Source organism: Microtus pennsylvanicus, chromosome X, assembly GCF_037038515.1.
Source record: "Microtus pennsylvanicus isolate mMicPen1 chromosome X, mMicPen1.hap1, whole genome shotgun sequence".
NCBI lineage: Eukaryota > Metazoa > Chordata > Mammalia > Rodentia > Cricetidae > Microtus > Microtus pennsylvanicus.
This window is the reverse complement of record NC_134601.1, coordinates 96,337,698-96,365,566: the sequence shown is the minus strand read 5'-3', so window position 1 is coordinate 96,365,566 and position 27,869 is coordinate 96,337,698. Positions and strand designations below refer to the sequence as shown.

The 27,869-nt window shown below is 38.1% G+C and overlaps 2 pseudogenes; both read right to left on the bottom strand.

Moving 5' to 3' along the window:
* Positions 1-4,233: 4,233 nt before the first annotated feature.
* LOC142840732 (endophilin-A2 pseudogene) lies at positions 4,234-5,223 on the bottom strand (annotated as a pseudogene).
* An 18,031-nt stretch (positions 5,224-23,254) lies between these two features.
* LOC142840731 (putative rRNA-processing protein EBP2 pseudogene) lies at positions 23,255-24,282 on the bottom strand (annotated as a pseudogene).
* Positions 24,283-27,869: the final 3,587 nt, after the last annotated feature.

Genomic DNA, 27,869 nt, shown 5'->3' with positions numbered 1-27,869 from the left:
CGGTGCTACAAAACCACATTCCCAGGACTCTGGAAACCAAGGCAGGAAAATCACAAATCTGAGGCTAGTTTCAGATGCTTAATGACGCCTAGCATTACACAAGTAAACCTAAAAACAATAGAAAGAAAGGAAATTCATTTTAAATATAAATTTGGGCTTGTATTAAAATAATGTTCAAATACAATTAAGATTAAACAAATATTGAAATTATGTCTTCTGAGATAATAATATGTCATAATTTCTGAGGAGGAAAAGTACATAATGTTCACATTCAACCAAAACTGAGCTACAAACAATTACATAATATGAATAAAAGAGAGTATGAGAAAAAAACAGAATGTAAAATTTTATAACTTTTGGTAAGTAAGGATAACAACACCCTTACTGTCTAAATTAATATAATAATGCCAAATATATAGTCATTTATATAGTTTCTCATGCTTCTAAGTTTGTGTGCATTTGCTATTAATCAAAAATAATGGTTATACAGAGTAGTAAACGTTTCTGTAATCTCACAGAAATAACTTAAGAGAGTTTTATTTTGGCAACATTTTCAGAGGTTTTTTTCATCATGGCCTGGAGGTCATGGTGCAGCAAAGTTCAACCCATAGCAACTAGGAAGCAGAGCACAAAGAAAGGGATTAAGGGCATGTCCTTCAAAGACATGCAATCCAATGACTTAATTCCTCCAACCAATCTTATCTTTCCAAGTTTTTGTTACCTAATCTAGAGTTTCAAGTTGATGCTCTGGACTGGGAAGGGTAGGCTGCTGCTGAGTCTGAAGCTGCAGCTCTGTATCTGGAATGGGAGTGCCTGAGGTAGAGGGCCGAAGGGGACCACCTGACTCAGCAGTGCCTCCAGTATTTCCATGAACATTGCAGCACCACACAAGAGGAATTCAGGGAATATGACTCTAAGCACAGGCACTGTGAAAATGACGTCAGGCTGCATGTAGTTCTTCAGTTGGGCTCATAAGACTAAAAAATACCAACATGGTATATACTCACTAATAAGTGAATATTAGCACCAGTAAGTGACCAAGAAGCAAGTATTTCAAAATTGGAAGAAAAACACGATTCCAATCTCTGCTGTTGTGTATTGCGTCATAGTTATCCTTCATGTTTCAGCTAATATTAACTTATAAGTGAGTACATACCATGTTTATCTTTCTAGGTCTGCGTTACCTCACTTAGGAGGATTCAAGGAAGGAACATGGGGGTGACACCCAGATCTCCCTGGGAAGGATAAATAGAAGAGATTTCACGAGTGGATTGAGGGTAGATGAGGATGAGAAAATGAGCAATCAGCTTGTGTGCGTGGGGGAGGGGAGGGAACAAGAGAAGAATACTAAAGAAACTACTGGAAAGAGGGGGGCATTTTGGTATCATATGAAAACCTGGTACAAGGCAATCTCCTATGTCAACAAGCATGACCCCCAACTTAGTCTCCTAGCAATAGCAGATATGTAGCATGAACTGGCCATCTCCTGTGACCTTACTGGTACGTAGCCCTGTTTTCATCAGAGAGGCTTCATCTAGTAACTGATAGAAACAGATGTAGATCCACAGCCAAACATTAGGTGGAGTTTGGGGAATCCAGCAAAAGAGAGGAAGGAATGATTGTAGGAGTCAGAGGGGTCAAGGACGTCACAAGAAAACCCACAAAATCAACTGATATATGTTCATGGTGGCTCACAGAGACTGATTTGACAACCATGAAGCCTGTGTGGGATTTACCTTGGCACTCTGGATATATGTTATAGCTTGGTTCTACTGTGGGACCCCTAACAGTGGGAACAGGGGCTGTCTCTGACTCTTTTATTTGACTTTTTGGCCCTATTCCTCATACTTAGTTGACTTGCTCAGGCTTACGACATGGAGAGGTATATTGTCTTACTGCAAATTTATATGCCATGTTTTGTTGATATTCACAGGAGATCTGCCCTTTCCTAAACATAAATGGTGGAGGAGTGGATTAGGGGTATGGAGACAGAATGAGGAGTAACTGGGAAGAGAGGAGGGAGGGGAAACTGCAACCAGGATGTAAAATCAATAAATAAATTTATTTTAAAAATTAAAAACAGAAAAAAAGAGTATTAAAAAACATGATTCTAGAAAAATATAAAATATATTAGGGCAAAATAAACCAAAGAACAAAGATGCAGCTATAATGGTTTTGATAAAACACTGGCAATAATAAAAAGGAATTGAGGCTATGACTTGATATGCATCCCTTGCAAGCATAAGGTTCTGAGTTCTACTAGAAATACACACATATGTTGTCAGTGGCATGGCTCAGAGACTAAATGTGTTCGCAAACAAAGCCTAGTGGCCCAAGTTTGAGTCCCATGACTCACAAACTATATGAGCCATTCATTAAGTTGCATCTCTAACTTGTTTTCATTGTATTCAATAAACATAAATACTATAAATATTTATTTTGGAACTTAAGGCAAATAGTAGGAAATTGGATAATACATAATTCACTGTCATACATTTATCTACTAAAATATATAATTCAACATTTCCAGAAAATTTAATTTTATTATTGTGTAATCATCAAAACCTAAGTGTAGAACACTTTTATTACCCAATAATAAATTCCATACTCATCATCACACACTCTCTATTTACCCTTACGCTCCAATCCATGAAAATGATATTTCTTTCTTTTTTTTTCTGAGACAGGGTTTCTCTGTATCTTTGGAACCAGTCTTGGAACTCACTCTGTAAACAGGGAGTCCTCAAACTCACAGAGATCTACCTGTCTCTGCCTCCTGAGTGCTGGGATTAAAGGCGTGCACCACTTCTTCCCAGCTGAGAATCATATTTCTAAAATACAATTTTCCTATATGTATGAAATAATATTGACAATAGTGCGTGACATTTGTAACTGGCTTATTTTATATATCACATCATTTCCAAAGGTTATTAATGTGATAATATTTATTTGTTACTTCATTACTGAATAATACATTTTGATTTTATTTTATGTGTGTGGATGTTTTGTCTACATGTGTGTCTGTGTACCACATGAATATCTGGTACCCAAGGAGGCCAGAAGATGACATTGGATCCCTTTGCCCTGGAGTTACAAATGTTTTTGGTCACCACAGGGATTGAACCTCTAAGCCATCTTTGCAGCCTGAATAGTACATTTTATCATTTTACAGGTAATAGTATTGTTTCCTCTTTGGAGCTATTATAAATAGTGCAGTCATGGTTGTCCCTCTACATCCCTTCTGTTTATGTACCTCAAAGTATAATTACTTGTTCAAATGGTAACTTTAGGTCTAATAGTACGAGAAAATACCAAATTATTTTCTAAATTCCAAGCAGCATTTTTCATTCACATCTGCAAGTTTCCAAATATTTCAGTTTATCCACATCATCCAATCACATGGAAATGAAAGTTTTTTGATTACATTTATAGACCGTGGAAATTTTAAATAAGTTCACTTTTTTTTTGTAAAAAGAGACATTTAATACTTTTTAAAAAATCACTTCAGCCCGGGCTGGAGCAGGACATTGTTGCCCACTGGAGATGTGGAGTGTGGCCCCACATGCCAGGGTTGAGCCATAGGTTGTGGGAACACTGTAGAGAGGAATGTGATTGAGCCCAGGATGGAGGCCTCACTTGCTGGCACCTGGCAGAATATGATACAGAGCTGGGGCTGTGGCAGGTCTGCTGGTCGGAGAAGGGACCTGCCAAGCTGCCTGTGGTAGCCTACAGTTGCAGGGTCACATGTTCAGGTACCAATGGAGCTGTCTCAAAGGAAAATGCCAGGGACCTGGGAATGTCCTCTCTTTGGGGCCTTTGTGCTTGGCCTTCGGCAGGGCTGAGGCTGGTTCTGTGGTTCCGTGGGAGGTGTGCACATGTGTGCTGTGTACACTTCTGCATGTATAGCTGGTGCTGAGCATTTCTGTGTGTTAAGTTGGGGTACTGGCCAGCCTCAGCTTAAAGGATGGGGACTCCAAGGGCCCGCCTGCTTCTGGGGAGCCTGGAGAAGGGGCCAGGGCCCATCGCCAGCAAAGGGCTGAGAGGGTTTGAAACAGGTGGAAGCTGCCACCATCAGGAAAGCAATAGGACCTCAGAGTGGGCCTTCCCAACTCTTAGGATGGGGGGCCCAGGGCTGGGAGAGTGAGGAGGTTCCCCTGGAGGAACGTTAGTTTTTCTAGAGCACCTTGGCATTAGACTGCTGCCACAATGTGCAGGTAGTTGGTGCAGGCGTGGTCACTGAGGCTGGGGCACTAGCACCTGCACATAGCTGAGCAGGAAGAAGCCCAACTGGCCGTGCAGCATCCCCTCTTACCAGTTCTCATCGATCTGGTTGATGAACGTGATGAGGTCGCCCTCACAGAAGCCCAGCTCACCGTCATTCTCAGGCTCAAAGTCATATAGTGCCTTGCAGCTTGGCTGGTCCAGGGGTGTCAGACTCCTGCTGGGGGTCCTGGAGGGCTTGTCTGCTGATCTCAATGACAAGGAAGCTGTGATCTTGGGTGCTGGGGCGGAGAGGAATCCCCCATTGGGCTGCTCTGGCTCTCCAAGGTCGAAGGGCTCTCGCGGCCAGGGCTTGAACTCCTGCTTGGGGCGTGAGGAGGCTTCCTGCACCCGACGCTTCAGCTTGTCTGCCAGCTCCTCCAGGATCTGCACTGCCTGCCGATGGTAGTCCAGCTGGGCATCCACCAAGGCTGAGAGCTGACTTACCTGGTCAATATCAGTCTCCAGGAGGTTGTGCATGTTGGTCTCTGCCACTTCCTTGGACTCCTCAAACTTCTCCAGGGCCTGCCGCAGCTCCTCATCAGGCAGCCCTCCAGTTTCTTCAGGTGGTGCTGGATCTCCTTCAGATCCTTGTCACACAGATTCTGCAGTGGGTGGATGAAATTCTGTTTGACTTTGATGTCCAGTGAGTCCTTCACCTCAGCCAGGCGCTTCATGGACTCGCCTGCATCCAACAGGGCATCACCAAAATTGGACTCTCCGCCAAGTTCCTTGCCGTGGAGGACCATGCATTCGCCCACCAGCCCCTCTGACTGTGGGTAGCCAGGGTTCTTCACTTGGCCTCGGATCTTCGATATAGTGTTCATCATCGTCAGCTTAGCCCATGAGGATGGGTTGTGTTGCAGGTACTTGATGGTTCTGACCAGCACCTCTGCCACGGCCTTGCTGGTAACATCCACCTTCTTTCCCATCTCTTTGAAGTCATTGCCAACCTTCTCGCTGACCAGCTGGCTCGCCTTGTAGAACTGTTTCTTTTTTATTATTTATTAAAGATTTCTGCCTCCTCCCCACCACTGCCTCCCATTTCCCTCTCCCTCATCAAGTCCCCTCCCTCGTCAGCCCGAAGAGCGATCAGGGTTCCCTGCCCTGTGGGAAGTCCAAGGACCACCCACCTCCATCCAGGTCTAGTAAGGTGAGCATCCAAACTGCCTAGGCTCCCTCAAAGCCATTATGCGCAGTAGGATCAAAAACCCATTGCCATTGTTTCTTTAGCCCCACCACCAACATGCCGCCTCCCTCCGTTGGTCGTCCTGCCCGGACTCAGGTTTCTGTCGTTGCCGCCAAACCGACCTCCTTCCTCCGCTCTGCCTCCGCCAAAGCACTTCGCCAGCTCTACCATAAGTTCACTTCTTAAATTATTTCTTTGCTTGTTCCTTTTTAATGAATAGAATCCCAACTTATTTTTAAAAATTGATCATTTTTTAAAGCTACGGAGAAACCCTGTCTCGAAAAAACAAAAAAAATTGATCATTATTCTGTATTTTATAGAATTATATTGAGTCAGTGTTTGTTGCATTCCTTAGTGTACTTGTAATGTAAAATAATGCCATTCAAGCTGGGGCAATAGCTTAGTCATAAAGAGCATGCCACAGCCTGAGGGCTGAGTTTGATCCCCTAGAACCCATAGTAAAAAAAGATCAGAAGTAGTAGTACAAGCTTGTGGGCACAGCACTGGGGTGGCAGAGACAGATTCCTGAAGGAAAGCAGCCTACCCCACCACTTTAGCCTTTATCGTGTACTGCTTGCTGTACCCAGTAACTTAAGAGCTTCAGGTGTGTCAGAAGTCATGCAAAGACGGTGAAGCTCCCTTAGAAACACAGAGGCCTGCAGCCAGCTAGCCTAGTATAAACAGTAAGGCTTATGTCATTGAGAGTGCTTGTCTCAAAATACAAGATGATGGCTCCTGAGGAACAATACTCATTTTCTTCTTCATGTGTATGTAAAATGAAATGTACACACACAAACATGGACATATTTAGAAAAGAAGAAGAAAGTTTTTTAAAAAATCATACCATTTGAAAATAGAAATGATTTCTCTTCATTTCCAACATTTTGCATACCTTTCATTTAGTTCATCTATTTGTTCTACATAAAACTTTCATTATTATATTATACTGTATTTCTACAAATTCTTTCTTAATATTTATTTAATTTACGAAAAGGTGTGTGTGTGGGAGTGTATATGTGTGTACCACATGCATATAGGAACCTGGGGAGGTCAGAAGAGATTATGGATCCCCTGGGACTGGAGTTATAAAAGGTTGTAAGCTGCTACATAGGTGCTGGGGAAAAAGCTGGAGTCCTCTGCAAGAGCAGTACATGCTCGTAGACACTAAACCATTTTCCAGCCTCCTGCTAAAAAATTTTCAATTAAACGTTGAGCCATCTCTGGATTATGCTTTTTACAAACTTTTATTTGTTTTCATTTTCACTTCTTGTAGGGAAAAGGAGGATTAAATCTGCTATGTGTTCATTTGGATGTCAAAATAAGCCACAAATGGCTACTTCTTAGTTTTAAAATCATGTAAAAGGAAGATAAAATTTTAACAAAGCATAAGATCACCAGTGAGATAGTAATACTAAAATAAAATAACTGTAATTAAAAAGAACCATACACACTAAAGAAGGAACAATCTGCAATCATGTTTACTTTTGTTATCCAGGAGGATAACTACGTTTTTGTTCGAGTTCACCTTCTTATTTAGCTTCTCTAGGATCACAAATTATAGGCTCAATGTCCTTTGTTTATGGCTAGAATCCACTAATGAGTGAGTACATACCATATTCATCTTTCTGGGTCTGGGTTACCTCACTCAGGATAGTGTTTTCTATTTCCATCCATTAGCATGCAAAATTCAACATGTCATTGTGTTTTACTGCTGAGTAGTACTCTAGTGCATATATACTCCACACTTTCTTTATCCATTCTTCCATTGAGGGGCATCTAGGTTGTTTCCAGGTTCTGGCTATTACAAACAATGCTGCTATGAACATAGTAGAGCATATAATTTTGTTGTATGATAAGGCCTCTCTTGGGTATATTCCCAAGAGTGGTATTGCTAGATCCTGGGGTAGGTTGATCCTGAATTGATGGAGGAAGGTCATTGGTTAAAAAAATAAAGAAACTGCCTTGGCCCATTTTATTGGTTAGAACATAGGTGGGTGGAGTAAACAGAACAGAATGCTAGGAGGAAGAGGATGTGAGCTCAGACTCGACAGCTCTGCTCTCTGGAGCAGAGGCCATGCTCCCCTCTCCCGGACACACGTGATGAAGCTCCGACCCAGGATGGACATAGGCTAGAATCTCCCTAGTAAGCACACCTTGGGGTGCTACACACCTTATTAGACATGGGCCAGTCCAGGTGCGAGAGTTAGCCGAGAAGACGCTAGATATAATGGGCCAAGCAGTGTTTAAAAGAATACAGTGTCCGTGTAATTATTTTGGGGCACAAGCTAGCAGGTGGCCGGGGTGCTGGGTACGCAGCACCTCCGCTCCTATTACTACAGAATGGGGCCCAGATGTGTGCACAACTGAATCCACTGAAAGCCTGAGAAAGCTTGGGAAAGAGTAAAGCATGTTTTTTTGGTAGCAACAATTTCTCGGGTCTACTCTGCTTGCTAGAAGCAAGCAAGCACTCTCATCTAAGAGAGGTTTCCTGACTCAGCTTTAGCTGCAAAACCCTGCAGCTCATTAAGAGGTCCTGCCACGAAAAGTTAAATGCATGCTTTTCGGTTTTCAGCCATAGCAGGAAAAAAGCTGCGCTGTTTAAAAATGCCGGCTTTCTGGGCTGTCCTGCCAGGGCAAACTCTGACTCTTTTATGCAGGCAGTTCGTGCAGTTTGCAAGCACAGGCTGCTGCAACTTACTTGCTGGCAGGGACCTTGAAATGCCATAGAGTTGTGGCAGTAAACATGGCTACAGCCAGTACCTCAGCCATGAGGCTGGAAAGCTAAGGAATGGACTGGATCGAGCTGGCAAAGCCATGGCTTTAATCCTACTGATATTGCTTGCTAAATTAAGGACTCATGTGGTCAAAAAAGAGACATATACAGTAAAAGAAAGATTCAAAGTCAAAGAAAATGTTTAAATGGTTTACAGTGTGTTAAAAATATATGCATGTTAAACGTTAACGTTATTAAAGTAAAAAAAAAAGGAAGAAAGAGAGTAGTTGGGTGTGGTAGTACACACCTTTAATCCCAACACTTGGGAGACAGGGGTAGATTGACCTCAGAGTTGAACTCTATGACTTCAATGTGTGGTAGGACCCACCTTTAATCCCAGTGCCTGGGAGGCAGAGACAGAAGGATCTCTGAGAGTTCAAGGACAGCCTGGTCTACAGAGTTATTCCAGGTCAAAGATACAGAAAACCTGTCTCAAAAAGCAAAAAATAAAAGTAAAAATAAACAAAATAGAGGTTAAAATAAAGCACACAAAGATGGAAAAAACACAGAGAATTTTGATACTGTATGCTATTATGCTCTCTTTGAATTATTTGAATGCTGAAGAAAGAGCAAGAGCTGCTAAAAGATATTTGTTTATAAATGCTGCTGAACTAATCCAACATAGATACTTTGAAAATGCCTTGACTTTGAAATTTGAATTTAAGGACATGATGCTTTGGAAAGGAGTTTCTTATTTTGTTTTCACAGAGGGTGAGAGTCTGTGGATTGCTTCTATCCCAATATGGTATGATGGACCACGCCCTTCTGAAGGGTTGGTGTGAACACCTTCAGAAAATTGCTTCGCCCAACTGCCAACTGAGATGAAACTAGCACACACGTTATACCATGAAAGATCTAATTAACGACGCCCCCATTCAGCCGGAAGCAATTTGGAGAGAAAAAACTGCACCCATGTTCCCAAATATGGTTTATAAATGTTCTTTTACATTTAAAGGGGGTAGATATGATATAGATATGAATAATTTGCATTAGTATAGATTTTGATTGATTGATAGAGATTTAAGGTCAATTTTGTTATATATATATATGTATTTTTGATCTTCATTAAGGTATTGTGATTGTGTAGTTCACTTAAAAATGTAATGTATATAGGTTGTTAATGGATAATCAATAATAGTCAAGTTTGTAGTCATGTTAGTTAAGATTTTCTAGATGTACATAGATATATTTTAGTTAGGCATTCTTCATATTTTTCAAAGATTATAGAATATGGCATTTTAAATGTTTTAATAACTTAGGGTTTTTTCATGACAATGAGACACGTCTGCTTCTGGCAACACCAATCTACTTCAAAAGGAAGCTGGACATCGAAGAGGCTCTTTATGGAGTTTGATAGCCATTTGGGCAAGAAAACTGCCCTTGCCTGGACTATTGTATAAACTGGACACAGAACCCGCAGAGAGAGGACTACTGAACTTGCCTAAAGATGAGATGATCTTTCGGGGTTCCTGATTCATTAAAGAGTCTGTAAGACATTCTGCAGGACACAACAGATAGTGACTGAACTGACTTTGAAATTTCCTGCTTCATGGAAATATCTGCTGGATACTATGGGCCTGAAGGCTGAAGATGGATGCCCCAACGGTACAGAGAAACTTTGAGTGACTGTCAAGGCAGCGAGATGTCTCTGTCAATTCTACAGTTTGAAAGTTGCTTATTTCTTGTTTGCTTAGGTAATATTGTATCTTTCTGGAGTCTTTGATGGAGTTGAAGAATAGTTAGTTATAGTTATAGTTTTCCTTAGTTATGATAAAGATAAAATAGATATAAATATTGTAAATTTTACTTGATAACTGTTTTGTTATATGTAATTTTGCTATGTTAAAGTTAAAGCCTTCCTTTTTTTTGTTTAAACGGGAAAAGGGGAAATGATGGAGGAAGGTCATTGGTTAAAAAATAAAGAAACTGCCTTGGCCCATTTTATTGGTTAGAACATAGGTGGGTAGAGTAAACAGAACAGAATGCTAGGAGGAAGAGGATGTGAGCTCAGACTCGACAGCTCTGCTCTCTGGAGCAGAGGCCATGCTCCCCTCTCCTGGGCACACGTGATGAAGCTCTGACCCAGGATGGATGTAGGCTAGAATCACCCCTGTAAACACACTTTGGGGTGCTACACGCCTTATTAGAAATGGGTGACTCCAGGTGCGAGAGTTAGCCGAGAAGAGTCTAGATATAATGGGGGAAGCAGTGTTTAAAAGAATACCGTGTCCGTGTAATTATTTCGGGGCGGAAGCTATCAGGCGGCCAGGGTGCTGGGTACACAGCCCCTCCACTCCTATTACTACACTGAATTTTCTGAGAAACTGCCACACTGGGGCACCACCAATGTGGTTGCACAAGTTTGCCTTCCGACCAGCAATGGATGAGGGTACCCCTTCTTCCACAACCTCTCCAGCAAAGGTTATCATTGATGTTTTGATTTTAGCCATTATGACAGGTGTAAGATGATATCTCAAAGTTGTTTTGATTTGCATTTCCCTGATTGCTAAGGAGGCTGAGCATGACCTTAAGTGTCTTTTGGCCATTTGAAATTCTTTTGTTGAGAATTATCTGTTCAGATCTGTGCCCCATTTTTTTAATTGGGTTAATTAGCATTTTAAAGTCTAGTTTCTTGAGTTCTTTATATATTTTGGAGATCAGACCTTGGTCTGTTGCGGGGTTGGTGAAGATCTTCTCCCAGTCAGTGGGTTGCCTTTTTGTCTTAGTGACAGTGTCCTTTGCTTTACAGAAACTTCTCAGTTTCAGTAGGTCCCATTTATTCAATGTTGCCCTTAATGTCTGTGCTGCTGGGGTTATACCTAAGAAGTGATCGCCTGTGCCAATATGTTATAGGGTACTTCCCACTTTCTCTTCTATCAGGTTCAGTGTGATCAGATTGATATTGAGGTCTTTGATCCATTTGGACTTGAGTTTTGTGCATGGTGATAGATATGGATCTATTTTCATTCTTTTACAGAGTGACATCCAGTTGTGCCAGCACCATTTGTTGAAGATGCTTTCTTTCTTCCATTGTATACTTTTAGCTCCTTTATCGAAAATGAGGTGTTCATTGGTTTGTGGGTTAAAATCCAGGTCTTCTATACGATTCCATTGGTCGACTTCTCTGTTTTTATGCCAATATCAAACTGTTTTCATTACTGTAGCTCTGTAATAGAGTCTGAAGTCAGGGATGGTAATGCCTCCAGAAGTTCCTTTATTGTATAAGATTGTTTTGTCTATCCTGCGTTTTTTGTTTTTCCATATAAAGTTGATTATTGTCCTCTCAAGATCTGTGAAGAATTTTGATGGAACCTTGATGGGGATTGCATTTAACCTATAAATTGCCTTTGGTAGAATTGCCATTTTTACTATGTTGATCCTTCCAATCCAAGAGCAAAGGAGATCCTTCCATTTTCTAGTATCCTCTTCAATTTCTTTCTTCAGTGCATTAAAGTTCTTGTCAAATTGATCTTTCACTTCCTTGGTCAGAGTTACCCCGAGATATTTTATGCTGTTTGTGGCTATCGTGAAAGGTGATGCATCTCTGATTTCCATCTCTGCTTCCATATCCTTTGTGTATAGGAGGGAGACTGATTTTTAGGAGTTGATCTTGTATCCTGCCACATTACTGAAGGTGTTTATCAGCTGTAGGAGTTCTTTGCTGGAGTTTTTGGGGTCGCTAATGTACACTATCATATCATCTGCAAATAATGAAAGTTTAACCTCTTCCTTTCCAATTCGAATCCCCTTGATCCCCTTATGTTGTCTTATTGCTATTGCTAAAACTTCAAGCACAATATTGAAGAGCTATGGAGAAAATGGACAGCCTTGTCGTGTTCCTGATTTTAGTGGGATGGCTTTGAGTTTCTCTCCGTTTAGTTTGATATTAGCTGTCGGTTTGCTGTAAATAGCTTTTATTATATTTAGGTATGACCCTTGTATCCCTAATCTCTCCAAGACTTTTATCATAAAGGGATATTGAATTTTGTCAAATGCTTTTTCAGCATTTAATAAAATGATCATATGTTTTTTTTTCTTTCAGTTTATTTATATGATGGATTACATTGATAGATTTTCATATGTTGAACCAGTCCTGCATCTCTGGGATGAAGCCTACTTGATCATAATGGATAATTTTTCTAATGTGTTCTTGGATACGGTTTGCCAGTATTTTGTTGAGGATTTTTGTGTCAATGTTCATTAGTGAGATTGGCCTGTAATTCTCTTTCTTGGTTGAGTCTTTGTGTGGTTTTGGTATCAGAGTGACTGTAGCTTCATAAAAGGAATTTGGCAATGACTCTTCTGTTTCTATATTGTGAAATACATTAAGCAGTATAGGTATTAGCTCTTCTTGGAAGTTCTGGTAGAAATACGCATTGAAACCATCTGGTCCTGGGCTTTTTTTTTTTTTTTTTGGTAGGGAGGTTTTTGATAACAGCTTCTTATTCTTCGCGACTAACAGGTCCATTTAGAATTTTCACCTGGTCCTGGTTTAACTTTGGTATATGGTATTTATCTAAAAACGTGTCCATTTCTTTTACATTTTCCAGTTTTGTGGCATACAGGCTTTTGTAGTAAGATCAAATGATTCTTGAATTTCTTCTGTGTCTGTGGTTATGTCCCCTTTTTCATTTCTGATCTTATTAATTTGCATATTCTCTCTCTGCCGTTTGATTAGTTTGGATAGGGGTTTATCAATCTTGTTGATTTTCTCCAGGAACCAGCTTTTTGTTTCATTGATTCTTTGGATTGTTTTCTATGTTTCTATTTTGTTGATTTCAGCCCTCAGTTTGATTATTTCCAGTCTTCTACTCCTCCTAGGTGAGTCTGCTTCTTTTTTTTTCTAGAACTTTCAGGCGGGCTGTTAAGTCTCCAATGTGAGCTTTCTCTGTTTTCGTTAAGTGGGCACTTAGTACTATAGACTTTCCTCTCAGGACTGCTTTCATAGTGTCACATAAGTTTGAGTAGGTTGTTTCTTTATTTTCATTTAATTCAAGGAAGATTTTAATTTCTTTCTTTATTTCTTCCTTGATCCAGGTGTGGTTCAGTAGTTGACTGTTCAGTTTCCATGTGTTTGTAGGCTTTCTGGGGGTAGCATTGTTGTTGAATTCCAACTTTAATCCATGGCGATCTGATACAACACAGGAGGTTACAAATATTTTTTTGTAACTGTGGAAGGTTGCTTTGTTACCGAGTATCTGGTCAATTTTCGAGAAGGTTCCATGAGCTGCAGAGAAGAACGTATATTCTTTCCTATTTGGGTGGAATGTTCTATAGATGTCTGTCAATTCCATTTGATTCATTACCTCCATTAATTCTCTTATTTCTCTGTTAGGTTTCTGTCTGATTGACCTGTCCATTGCTGAGAGAGGAGTGTTGATGTCTCCTACTATTAGTGTGTGCGGTTTGATGGCAGCCTTGAGTTTTAATAATGTTTCTTTTACGTACGTGGGTGCTTTTATATTAGGGGCATAGTTATTCAGGATTGAGACTTCATCCTGATAAATTGTTCCTGTTATGAGTATAAAATGTCCCTCTTCATCTTTTCTGATTGATTTAAGTTTGAAGTCAACTTTGTTAGAAATTAGTATGGCCACACCTGCTTGTTTCTTAGGTCCATTTGCTTGATAAACATTTTCCCAGCCCTTTACTCTGAGTAAGTGCCTGTCTTTGTGGTTGAGGTGTGTTTCTTGTAAACAGCAGAATGTTGGATCCTGTTTTCGTATCTAATCTCTTAGCCTGTGCCTTTTACAGGTGAGTTGAGTCCATTGACATTAAGTGATATTAATGATCGGTGGTTGTTAACTCCGGTCACTTTTTTACTAGTAGAGTTTGTGTGTTTCCCTTCTTTGATTTGTGTTGGTGAAGGGTCTCTAGGTGTTTGAGTTATTGTGGTCATTGTTGGTCTCCTTGGTTTGTGATTTTCCTTCTATTACTTTCTGTATGGCTGGATTTGTGGCTACGTATTGTTTGAATTCGTTTTTAGCCTGGAAAATTTTGTTTTTTCTATTTATAGTGGACGAAAGCTTGGCTGGGTATAGTAGTCTGGGCTTGCATCTATGTTCTCTTAGTTTCTGCAGTACATCTATCCAGGACCTTCTGGCTTTCATGGTTTCCACAGAGAAGTCAGGTGTAAGTCTGTTAGGTTTACCTTTATAAGTAACTTGACCTTTTTCCTTTCCAGCTCTTAATATTCTTTCTTTATTCTGTATGTTTTGTCTTTTAATTATTATATGGCGAGGAGATTTTGTTTGTTTGTTTGTTTTTTGTTTTTTGGTTTTTTTTTTTTGGCCCAGTCTGTTCGGTGTTCTGTATGCTTCTTGAACCTTCAAAGGAATATCTTTCTTTAGGTTGGGAAAGTTTTCTTCTATAATTTTATTAAATATAATTTCTGGACCGTTGAGCTGTACTTCTTCTCCTTCTTCTATCCCAATTATTCATAGGTTTGGTCTTTTTATTGTGTCCCATATTTCCTGAATGTTTTGTGATGAGAATTTGTTGGTTTTGCTGATTTCTTTGATCAGTGTGTTTATTTTCTCTATGGTATCTTCAGTGTCTGACATTCTTCTATCTCTTGTAATCTGTTAGTAGTATTTGTCTCTGTAGTTCCTGTTCATTAACCAGATTTGCCATCTTCATTCTTCCCTCGGTTTGTGTTTTCTTCATTACTTCCATTTCATTCTTCAAGTCTTGGACCGCTTCCCTTACCTGTTTGATTGCTTTTTCTTGTTTCTCTTGGTTTTCTTGGGTATCTTTGAGCAATTTATTCATTTCCTCTACCTTTTTGTTCGTAATCTCTAATTGTTTATGGCAGTTTTTCATCTCCTGTTTAAGGTCTTCTATTATTTTCATATAATTCACTTTTGAGTTGATTTCTTCTAATTCTTCTGGAGTAGGGTGTACAATTCTTCTTATTTCGGGATCCCTGGATTCTGGTGATGTCATGGTGCCTTTCAGGTTGTTGGAGGAATTCTTGCATTTGCACCTTCCCATATCTTCCTTCAAATGGAGCCAGGAGAGGCCTGGTGTCTTGATCCAGTCTTTGCTGTGACTGACTCTCTGGGTGTATATCTTCAGTGTAGAAGCACCGTCCAGATGGAACTCCTCAGCACCTAAACAGGGCCGCCTGGTAGCCCAATGATACAGGGACAAAAGGAAGAACGGAGCAGGCAGGGTGGGATCCAGAAGAGCACAGGAGACCCTGGAGCACAAGCTGAAAGTGCCCGGGTTCCCTTACAGGGGACCTTGAGGCCTGCCCGGTAGGCAGGCACTCACCGCTCTGGGTGGGTAGCCTTAGTGTAGGAGCTTAAAACTGTTCTTGAGCACTGGTCCTAGCATACAGCAGGGCAGGGATGGGGGGGGGACTGGGGGACTGGGTCATGCATAAGAAAGACAGCCCTGCAGAAGGAGTTGGGGGAGGGGGGTTTGTGCTCTCTTCCGGGACAATCCGCCCCTGGATAGCATACACTCACCTGTCCACATGGAACTCCTCAGCACCTAAACAGGGCCGCCTGGTAGCCCAATGATACAGGGACAAAAGGCAGAACAGAACGGGGCAGGCAGGGCAGGATCCAGGAGACCCTGGAGCACTAGCTGAAGGTGCCTGGGCTCCCTTACAGGGGACCTTGAGGCCTGCCCGGTAGGCAGGCACTCACCACTCTGGGTGGGTAGCCTTAGTGTAGGAGCTTAAACCTGTTCTTGAGCACTCTGTGATATTTAAGGTAATTATCAGTCTGACTACAGGGCAAGGCTAGTTTAGCCTTCTGTGAATTCAAGGTGTGGCAGCACACACCTTTAATCCCAGTACTTTGGAAGCAGAGAAACATGGATCTCTGTGAGTTCAAGCCTAGTCTACAGAGTGAGTTCCAGGACAAAGATACACAGAAATCCTGTCTCAAAAAGCCAAAAATTAAAAATAAAAGAAATAGAGTTCAAAATAAAGCCGCGTAAACATGGAAAATACACAGAGAATCTTGATACTATAAGTTATCATGCTCTCTTTGAATTGTTTGAAAGCTGACGAAGGAGCAACAGCTACCAAAAGATTATTTGCTTATAAATGCTGCTGAATTAATCCAAGATATGTATTGTGAAAATACCTTGACTTCAAAATTGAAGTAAAAATGTTACTTTGGAGAAGAGATTTCACATTTGTTTCCACAGGAAATGAGAGGCTGTGGATTCCTTCTGAGTTAAGAAAAATCAGGTTTGATCAAGGAAGACCACCTGAGATATCTCTCGTATGAACAGATGGTCTGGATGTCTGAGTTCTACATCCAGAACAGATTTAAGACTACTGCCTGAGATGATCAATACTCACAAGATACTCCAGTCAGGACTTGATCATAATTCTAAATTTTCTTTAGGTCCCAATAAGATTATCAGCACACCCAACCAGCAGGAAATAGCCTGGAAAACTACACCCACATTTCCAAAAAATGGACAATGGATTTTCTTCTTTAAAAAAAAAAGAGCGAAGGAAGTGGTGTGAGAGAATTGTCTATATTCTGTCAATTATGTTTTAAATAAACGCTGATTGGCCAGTAGCTAGGCAGGAAGTATAGGCAGGATAATCAGACAGGAAGTAGAGTTGGGTCGATGAAAACAGGAGAATTCTAGGAAAAGGGAAGCTCCCTCTGCAGTCATGACCCAGCCACCCAAAAGAGAAGATGTGACCTGCCTTGCTGAAAAAAGGTACCAATCCATGTGGCTAGCATAGACAATAATAATGGGTTAATGTAAGTTATAAGAGTTAATAAGAAGCCTGAGCTAATGGACCAATCAGTTTGTAGTTAATGTAGACCTCTGTGTTATTACTTTGGGACTTAATGACTGCAGGAACTGGGAAGAACAAGGACTGGGCAGGAGAGAAAGTGTAGACAACAAATAACTAATACGTATTGGACTTATAAATACCACAGTCATCATGAGTCATCATGGAGTAGCCAACATTCAAGAATCATCATTATTTCTGAATCTTTTCCAGAATGTTTAGTGTCTGTTATCCTTTGTTCACCTTTGCTTGAAATTGGACTCTTGTTTAAGGCTTAATCGTAATTGGTATCTCTCCCAATCTCCTATTAATTTTTTGAAGAATAATTTGAAGCAAAACCACTTTTATCTCAGTCTATATTCTGAAGCAAGTTTCTGGAATACGGCAGGATCAATTTTGGTTTTGGTTTGGTTACCTAACAATGTTTTCTGTGAGGACCAGAAGATGATCTTTAGATAGAAATCTTCAGGTTACATACAAATTTGTCATTTGTCTTCCACAATATGAATGAATTTTACAGAACTTAATCCCCAAAGATCTCTTTGTTTAGAATATGTAGTTGTAAAAGTAAATTTAAAACATAATGCTTTGGTTCATAAAATGTAGCTAGATATAATTTTATCATGTGAAATTGGAGAATTCAAAATTGAGTCATTTATGGAACTAGAATCTTACATGTTTGTATTATAAAAATTCATTAGAAATATTTTGTAGTTCCCCAGTAAGACTAACAATAGCAGAATTATCTCTCCATGTTATACAGTGCCCCTAAAATTATAAGATTAGTTCCCCTAGCAAAAGTAAGAAAATCCTTTTGTAATATTTAGAATGTATCTCCTAGCTTAAAAATAATGTATAATTCTAGTTATTTCTCTGTACTTTGCAACAGTCAATTGAAATATTCATATTTTAAGCCAAAACAGTCATTAGGTACATGGAGATAAATTAATATAGATAGATACTAAAGAACAAACAAAGAAGACATATATTTTCCAATGTAATGAAAGATTTCTAAAGCCAAATGACCTTAGGGTGATCAACTAAAATTTACAGCACATGTGTTCTATATGCCTATAGGAAAAGCAAGGTAAGGAAATCATAACAGATAGGAAATTTATCTCTGTCATTCATGTGTCTATTGCATTTGATGCACTGTGCTATATGAATATATAAACATGTATTATTTTAAGACTTGTAATAGTTCCTTATGAGGTAAATGCAAACAAATTCTATTTCAAAATGACAATCAGAAAATTCAGAAAGTTTTCAAATGCACACAGAAAAGCAATAGTAACGCTGAAATTTAATACAGTACTTTGTGAACCTTAGATATGCTACAACATCCCACTATATCTACACTATTTTACAAAACAAGAAATTCACTGTTTTAAGTAAGCAGTGATGATATTTATAGAAAACACAGTCTAGTCTGAAAGGTATCATCAGAAAGAACAAGAACTGAAGCAAAAAGAGAAATAAGCCAAACTGGCATTGATTGATACAAGAGAAAATAATCCATGAGTGATCCAGGCAAGTGTTAATATTACCTTTCTAGTCTGAGTTTTAGTCACATTTGTATTAATTCCATAGTATTTAGGAACCTTGAAGATAAGTCAAATATTAATTCCTCCTAGAAATCAGTGAGCCACAGAATAAGCTTCTCAAAACGGCAATGGCAAATTGAAACTGTCATTTGAATTTCACAAGGTCAGAATACAAAATTTCTCTCAGAAAGAGAGTGCTGATTTAATATATGGAGTTTTTTAAAATTTATGTTTATGTGTATGAGTGGTTAGCCTGCATGTATGCCTATGAACAGGGTGCATGCCTGGTTCCCGAAGAGGACCAAAAAAAGTGTCATATCTGCCAGAACTGAAGCTGCTGACAGTTGTGAGGCAGCATATGTGTGTTGGTAACCAAACCCTGCTCCTCTGGAAGAGACCCGGTGTTTTTAAACATTGAGCCATTTCTCAAGCTCCAAATATTGTGATATTTATTAATTAAATTTTAACTAATAATTTAATATATTTATATAACATGTTTTCCTTGTTTATTATTTGGATAAGGAATATAGCTGAAATTACAAGAGTTGGTAGCTTTCATGTGGGTGCTAGAAATCAAACCTAGGTCTTCTGGAAGAGCGCTAAGTGTTCTTAATCCCTAAGTCATCTTTGCATCACTAAGTTAGCTTTTTAAACATATATGGACAAAACAGATTACAGAATAGTGGACTGGAACCCCTTAGATCAATTAACAAGAAAGACAATCTTCCCCAGACATGCCTACAGGTAAATCTGATGTATACATTTTCTCAATTTATGCTTCCTTCACAGATAATTCTAGCTTGAGTCCCAATTAATAACAAAATCACCAATCAAAATAGTAGAAAACAATGAAATCCTTGGAAAGTGGAAGAATGAATTGATTAGAAAATATGAGAGTGCAGTGTTATTACTTTTAGGAAATTTGTAAACATAGAAAAACATAGACTATTTTACAACAGTTAAAGTCTCTGACAGCCCCACCAACTCAGACAGTAGCTATTACCAGCTCACAGGTAACATCTGCCACCAGATTTATGACTAAGAATAGCTGCTATCAGTTCCATTAGCAAGTGTTGCCATGAAGAGCAGAAATGTTCATAGAGTTGAGTACCAATCACTGATGTAGCAATTATATGTAAAAAATATAGCTACTAACTTTTAAAGATGTGAGATTTATTTCTCATTGTAGTGATATGAGTGAGAAATAGTCCTCATAATCTCAGGTATTTGAACTAGGCTCTCATTTGGTGTTGCTGTTTGGGGAGATGTACGTGGTCAGTTTTGCTGGAAGAAATGTCACTGAGGGCAGGCTTTGAGATTATATACCCCAATCTACTTTCACTTTACAATCTCTGCTTCCTGCTTGAGACTGACATGTGATCTTTCATCTTTCTGCTCATGCCTCCGTGCCTACCACTTTTTGTCAAGTTTTCCAACGAAGATGGAATATTAGCCCACTAGGACTATAATTCAAAATAAATTCTTTCTTCCATTAGTTTTTATGGTCAAAGTTTTTGATTGTCAAAATATTTGGTGATCAAAGTAAAAGAAAAATAATTAGCATATTCATATTGATTATTGATAACTAAAACTGTACTTGCTAAATATCATAGATTATTTTGATTTCTTTTCAATTATTAAATTATTTAAGGCAACAATAAACCCAAGATTATTTGGAACCAAGATTTAAGGCTGAAAATTTTATCACAGAAAAAAATATGAGTCTTAGACAATCCAGGATATTTATTTACTTTATAAATAAAAATATTTTATTCTATTTATTATTTTTTGAAATAGGCTTTCACTGTGTAGTATTGGCTGACCCAGAACTCTCTGTATATACCAGGCTAACCTCAGACTCACAGAGATCTTCCTGCACTTACAATCTGACTGCTGGGATTAAAGATGCATATCACCACTCCTGGCCTGTTTATTGTTATTATTATTATTATCATTTTTGTATTTATATGTTTTGTGTGTGTGTGTGTGTGTGTGTGTGTGTGTGTGTGTGTGTATCAGAGAGATGGAAAAGGGAGGGAGTGACCATGAGAGAGAAAGGCAGAAATATACAAAAAATGACATTACATGTTTACCTTGCTATATAAACAATTAAATGAATTGATGTGTGTATAGACGCATTGTCATATCTATAACAAGTGGTACAAAACTGCCATTTAATTTGTGATCAGAAGTTTATTGACAAGTGTAGACATACATGATACTGGCTTCAGAACTATGGGCAATCATAATATAACATGCAAATGATCATTTACAGAGAAAACTATGACATTTTGGCTTTAGTTTGTATCTAATATTTCAGATATCTGAGAGTGTTAAATTGAAGTAGTTTAGGAGAAGAAGAGAAGGCTTTGATTCAATATTTGATAAGTTTATCCTGGATAATACAAATGGCACTGCTTGGTGCATATGTGCATGGTGAGTAGAAGTTATGAATTTTAAATAGTCAAATTTAGTCATAATGACAGAAACTCATCTGTAGATTAAGTATTAATACTAATTTTCAAAAATAATATGAGCAGTTTGGTAGATGTTAGAAGCAGCATTTGAATATTTCAATATACCTTTCAAAGGAAAAAAACAGATTTAAGTAGAAATTAATCATGAAAGTCCTTATTACTTTTGAGAAGAATAGCAAATGTAAATTTTACTATTTTATCAATATCTTTGAAATAAAATCATAATTAACATCTTCCAGCTGAAATAACTATTTCACCTCATTCACAATGCTATTCTGATGATTAAATGGGTTTGACTTGCTCACAGAATGTGATCTGAATGAGAGAAAATAAAAGGAAATTATTCAGCTAATTAAGTGGGTTCACTGATGGAAAGAGAAAAAGTAGTAAATTTATATTAAAAAGTAAATTCATTTTGGGTATTTTTGAAAGAAAAACTTAATGATACTGCACAGAAATTCTATAAACATATTTCCAAATTAGTGATATGGGGGCTTTCTAAATTGGTTAATTATTCTGATCCTGTTCTCATTGTCCTAGGACCAGAAATTCCATAGCAGAAAAACTGATTTTCTATTTTCTTGTATATTCCACATCAAAGGGGAAAAATGTCAAAACTATTTCACTTGTGAATAAAAAGGGAAAATATGCATGTTGTGTTTGAAAAGTAAACAGAAGCATCCTTTAGAAGCATCGTTGGAAACTTTGTTCCAACCCAGTGAAACATATGCAATGAAATACTCTGTTTTGTTATTCAAAAAGCAAAATTATCTAGATTCTTTGCATGTCATAGCTTTAAATCAAGTCACACACACACACACATTCACATGCACACACAAGTAATTGGAGGTTCATTTTCCTCAAAGCTTTTTTTGAGCTGTATGTGTCATTTTTATCTTTTTAAACTTTTAAAACTTTCTTGATTGTGTCTTTCACATTATAACTCCTGATCCCAGCCATCTCCTCCCTCCTATTAAGACAAAATAACATCTAAGAGAACAAAAGGGGAAAAAGGAAGAAGGGGAAATTTTCATCATAGAAGCTACACTGTAACACAGTGATTCATGCAGTAAACCCGGGTTGTGGAATATTACTTTAACTAGGCAAAGATGTGTTATGTTTGTTTATTTGGAATATTAATTTAACTGATTGATAGTGTTTTATATTTGTTTCTGCTGCATTTGTTTAATGATGTAAGAGTGTGTGTTTAATTATGTAAAAATGTATTGCATTTGTTTCATCTTGTCTCCCTAAGGTACCTGATTGGTCTAATAAAGAGCTGAATGGCCAATAGCAAGGCAAAGACAGGATAGGTGGGGTTGGCAGGCAAAAAGAATAAGTAGGAGGAGAAAACTAGTCTTGAGAAAAAAAGAAAACAAGAAAAGAAAGAACGAGGGAGAAAGAGAGAGAGAGAGAAAGAAAGACCCCGGGTCAGCCAGTGAACTGCCAGCCAGCAGAGTAGGGACATACAGAAAGAAATGTGAAAAGTGCCAAGGCAAAATGTAGATGAAGAGAAACAGGTTAATTTAAGTTAAAGAAACAAAAAAAAAAAAAAGCTAGCCAGAAATGAGCATAAACTAAGGCTGAGCATTTATAACTAATTATAAGTCTGATTAAGGAGCTGGTTGGTGGCCCAAAAGAAAGCCTGGTACATTTGGTCTTCCAACACGAGGCCCAAATTTCCACATAGGGTCTACAATAACTGACGGGGAAAAAAGCCGGTACAATATGTAGAAAAAACAAGCTAAGTAAAAACTCCTGTCACAGCACAGTCACCAGCTTCTCAGATCTGGGGTGACTGAAAGCATTTCCAGTCAAACACATCTCCAGACAGAGCCTGTGAGCTTAAGGCTAGGCTATCAGACCATAGAGAGAGGGCAGAGCCAAAAGACAAAGCCATGGTTTAAGGTTTTCTGTCTCCTGCAGAGAGAAAAGGCTAGAGAGCCACAGAAAAGACAAATCCAGATGAAAAAACAAAACAAAACAAAACAAAAAAGTCTAAACTGTGTGTTTTGAAATGTGCATAGGCTTAAGAAAGAAAAGTAAACAGGTATTAACAGTCATAAAAAGTAAATAGCTGCTAAATGATAAAAAAGAATAAACTATGGAGAGACGGGAAATACACAGGGAGTCTGGATCCTGTATGTTGTCTTAATTTTGAATTTTTTTTAATAGTCAGCAATATTATTTAATATGCAAACTTCTCAATCTTTTAGTCTCTGTTTTTGACCCGAGTATCTTGCATAAGTTTAATTTATTTTAAAAAATTCTACAAAAAGAAAGACGAAAGTTCTGAGTGGTTTGTAGTCTGTACATTCGCCCTTTTCCTTGGTTCTTTAGAACGATACTGCTCAGCGGGCTTTGCTCTTCATTTTCTGTCTTGTTCGTTTTCCTGGGCGCTTATTTGCCCTCTTTTTTCCCAGGCTTCCTGGGGCCCTTGCCGTGAGCCACCTTGGCTCGGAAGCTGGAGACATCGTTGTAGCTTTCATGAGTGTTCCATTTGGAGCCTTTCTTCTTTCCACCAAAACCAAACTTCTGGTTTTTGTACCATCGTTTGGCACTGGGCCCTTTACTCTTCTGCTGGCTCTTGGCTCTGGCCTTTGTACTGCGTTCAGCAGGCTTCTGATCCCCCTCAAGGAAATCCAGCTTATCAGAGAAGCCTTTCTGGTATTTCTTGATAGCATTAATTATGTGTTTTTTCTCCTGCTGTCTCTTCTGGAGGACCTCAGTCTGGACCTTCTTTCCGTATTTCCTAAGCGCTCGAAGTTGCTTGGCCTTTTCACATTTCTCCATGGCAGCCTGCTTAGTCTGCAGCGTCTGTCGAATCTTTTGCATCTGCTGATCTGACTTGGACATTTCTGCAAAATAATCAGTGGGCTGCTTGGTGAGGATTTGGAGCTGATGGAGCGGGCCTAATACTCAGCACTGCAGCCTGGGCCTGGCGGTAGAAACTTACCTCCCTCTGGAAGTCGTCTTCTGGATTAACACCTTTCTTCTGGTCCTTGTTCTCGGGTGTTGGCTGAGTTTCATTTACTTCCTGCACTGGACCCAGGGTCACGTCGAGCCTTTCAACCCACTCCAGATCCCGTTTGAATTCGGCCAAACACTGTTTCAGACGATTCACATCATTCACCGCCTTCTTTCGGCTTCTGGAGCACAACATTGAGGCCTGACTTCAGGAGTCCGCAGGAAAACGCATCCTGCAACTCCTGATCTGAGACCAGGGACTCCTCTGACTCAGAATCCGAGAGCAGAGGGGTGTCCATTTTGCAACCTCCCGCCCTGCGGGGTGCCCCCGCAGCTCCACATGCCCTGAAGAAGCAAGCACCAGAGCCAGCAACTTCTCTACTAGCCTCTGGCTTTTCGACCCGGACTCTTTTGAATTTTTTGAATGCTGATGAACAAGCAACAACTGCTCAGAGACAAAGGATTGTTAAGTGGGAACTGGTAAATTAAACTACCTTAAATATTAAATGTGTCAATATTAAAACAGAAATCAGAAAATGGAAGGCTATGGATTCATTCATGGTTGATAGACATCGGATTTGAAAAGGGAGACCTCCTGAAAATCCCAGCTACAGACATAAAGAAAGAAATCTAGAAAAACTACAAGTCAGGTGGCATATATTTTACCTGCTCTAACATAAAACAAAAACTCATCTTTGGTTGGCTTGTGTACATCACACAGTGCACATTTGTGATGATGCAGATGTGTATATTACCTTTGTGTGTTTTCAGAACAAGGGGACCAGACACCAATGAAAACGGGTGGCCCAGGTGATCCAACCACCCAGAAGTGTTTCCTTTATTCTCCCCTGAGTATGCCAACATATTATGGTCCTAATTCAGGGCCTTGTACTGTATGCCTGGAATGTGCTTCTAGCTATCTTTATAGTTTGATTTTTTTTCATTTTTTAGAAATATTTAGTTTAATATCTTAAAGGTTTTTTTTATTTCTAGCAACCTAGTCGTGATGATTCATCTTGATTGCTAAGTTGATTGAATTTGTAATCAACTAGAACTCAACTGGCAAAGTTTGTGAGGGTATGTAATGGAAGAACTGACTAAGGAAGGAAGACCCTCAATCACTGTCAGCATCACTTACTGTACTCAGCTCATATATAAGGAAGCCTTAGAGAAAATAGTGCTGCTTTGACCTGCCTACCTTTTTCCTTGCTGATGTATACATCTAGTCTATTAGTGCTGTTGCTACTGTTATCCTTCCCTGACAGAGAACTCAGCTAGTTTAATGTTCAAATAAGGACTGAAGAACAATGACTATGCAGAGATCCTACGGTACTTCAGCACCAGATTGGTACTATTAAGGCATATAACCTCATGAACTGAGCAACTACTGGATTCTCAGACTTTCCATCAGTATAGTGTAGGCCAATTTAATAAATCCCCATTTAAAGACATATTCATTCTGTCATTTCTGTCTCTAAAGGGGACTTTTTGTAAAAAAAACTCATGTAATTTTTCTGCCCCTTATAATCTCAGCACCCTCCAATTCAACATATTTCTCTATTTATCCATTTTTATTTATCTGTTCCACTTGAATTAAATGCTGCAGTATAACTGTGAATTTAGATGATTATTTCAGATGTCATTTCATATACAATTTATGAAATATTGTGTTCTTATATGAAGTTGTAACATTGACTATATTTAAGTAATATTAGAGTTTTCTACGTATTTTTTATTTTTACTATAGTTATTCAATTCACTATTCATGCAATATATTTTCTAAATTCAGCAATATGTTTAAGGAGTTGTACTAAGTTACATATTCCATATAGTATATCTGATATGGGTACACAAAGATTCCAATTTTTAATATTGATGGGCAAAAAACTTATTTTCAATGTAAGTTATCAAAAAGATTAAGTAAATGTTTTAATAAAATAGCCTATTATATTTCATTTGAGTTATGAATGAATGCTGTTATTTTTCATATAAATAAGCAGATTGAGTGTGGTGAAATTTTATTTGATTTGCTTTGTTTTGAAACTTTTGTCTTGTTTAAAGAATTTATTCCTAGTTCAATATCTTATTAGTTGTCCTTTTAACATTTCAATTTTCTTTAAATATTTAATTTTTTTTTAGAATTCAGTTTTTATGAATGTAGAAGACATAGAACCACATCAATGTATTTTATTTTCTGAAAGGTAAAATCAGATTGGCTCATTTTTTTTAAGTAAACATATATTTTTCTACTGACGGCTTAGAGCAATATTTTTAACAAACACCAAACCTCTATAAGCACACGTATCAGATTTTTGCCTCTCAATTCAATTCTGTTCATTTATTTTCTTTTCTCATGCTAAACTGGTGCATTGATTTCTCTAGACGTGTTATTCAACTCAATTACCATAGTTCCTGAGATATAATGAGAAGATGAAATATACTAAACAGATGCTTTTCAGAAGTTTGTAATTAATGTTCTTTAATGCTCAATGAGTGTAAAGAAAGGTCAATTGGTGCCTCATAACTAATCAAGTGTTTATATACTTTTCAAGAGACTAGCCATTACAGATGCAAGATGTGTTCCTCTGAGCTGTTCAGTCCCTTCAGTGTGTACTTAGAATAACAAGCTGAAAGCATCTGTAACTTCATTAGCTTCCCACCTATTTTCAATCGTTATCAAGTAGGAAAGTCAAGAGAAAATCAATCGGATCTCTTTTCCTGTTCAACAGGGAAAGGCAGTTGGAGAAACAATCACCAGTATCCATTTGAGATCAGCATTTTATGGCAATACACAGCGTCTAAACTGACTTGTCTTTCAATTACCTGAAAAATTTAGGTAACTTTAGATTTGGGACAGAATGTTTTAATCAATCTATGCTTTGCTTAGTGTTTTGTATAAGTATTTAGTCAGTTATTAATACAATTTTTATAAAGAACTGAGATTTGGAAAAGAATTTAGGAGAATATTTTGCATTGAATATTTTATTCTATAATATCATCATTTGATATAAATTGTCCACCCAGTGTGCACAAAAATAATTATTTAAATATTATACAAAATGTCATTAAATCAAAATTTATTGTATATTTATAATGAATTTTATAGTTAATGTATACACACACAAGCTCATTTCTAAAATGAACAATGGTATTAAATTAATTAGTTTTCTATTTTCTCAATTATTCACCCCTTCTTTGAAAAACAAAATTTGTTCCATTGCAGATTGATCAATATTTTCAAAAATATAAATGTTTTGTTCACACAACTTTGTATTTGTAACAATTAACACAGCGTTCTTTTACTATAAACATGCACTATTAAAACAATACCGTGTATAATGCATTAATAATATGTCATGTTTCCACAAAATTTTAAATATTTACCTTAAAGTTTTGAAGACATAACTTTTTTTTTCCAAATGAGAAACAGGTATTTAGTCAGTTATTAATACAATTATTTTTTGTAAAGAATTGAGATTTGGGAGAGAATTTAGGAGAATATTTTGCATTAATTTTTCTTATTCTATAATATCATTATTTGTATATGAAATGTCCCCCCAATTTCATGTATTGGAACATGTGATCTACTACTACCCACATTGTTTTGGGAAGTCGGAGAACCTGTGAGTCAGAAGACATTGTATTCAGAGATAAATTACCAGGGGACCTTTCTGGTGCCAACACTGAGTAAATTCATCCTAATGATTAAAGTTTTTCTTCCTCCTGTTTCTAAAGAATCTATCTTAACTTCAGTTGGGTCCTCAACACAGTGGCTAGAACTAAACAAATACAAAAACTAGTTCATTTGTTTTTGCGATAATTGCAACATTAAAATATTATATGGAAAAGAAGGACTACATGTTGGTTTGATATCTGTTCTAAACGT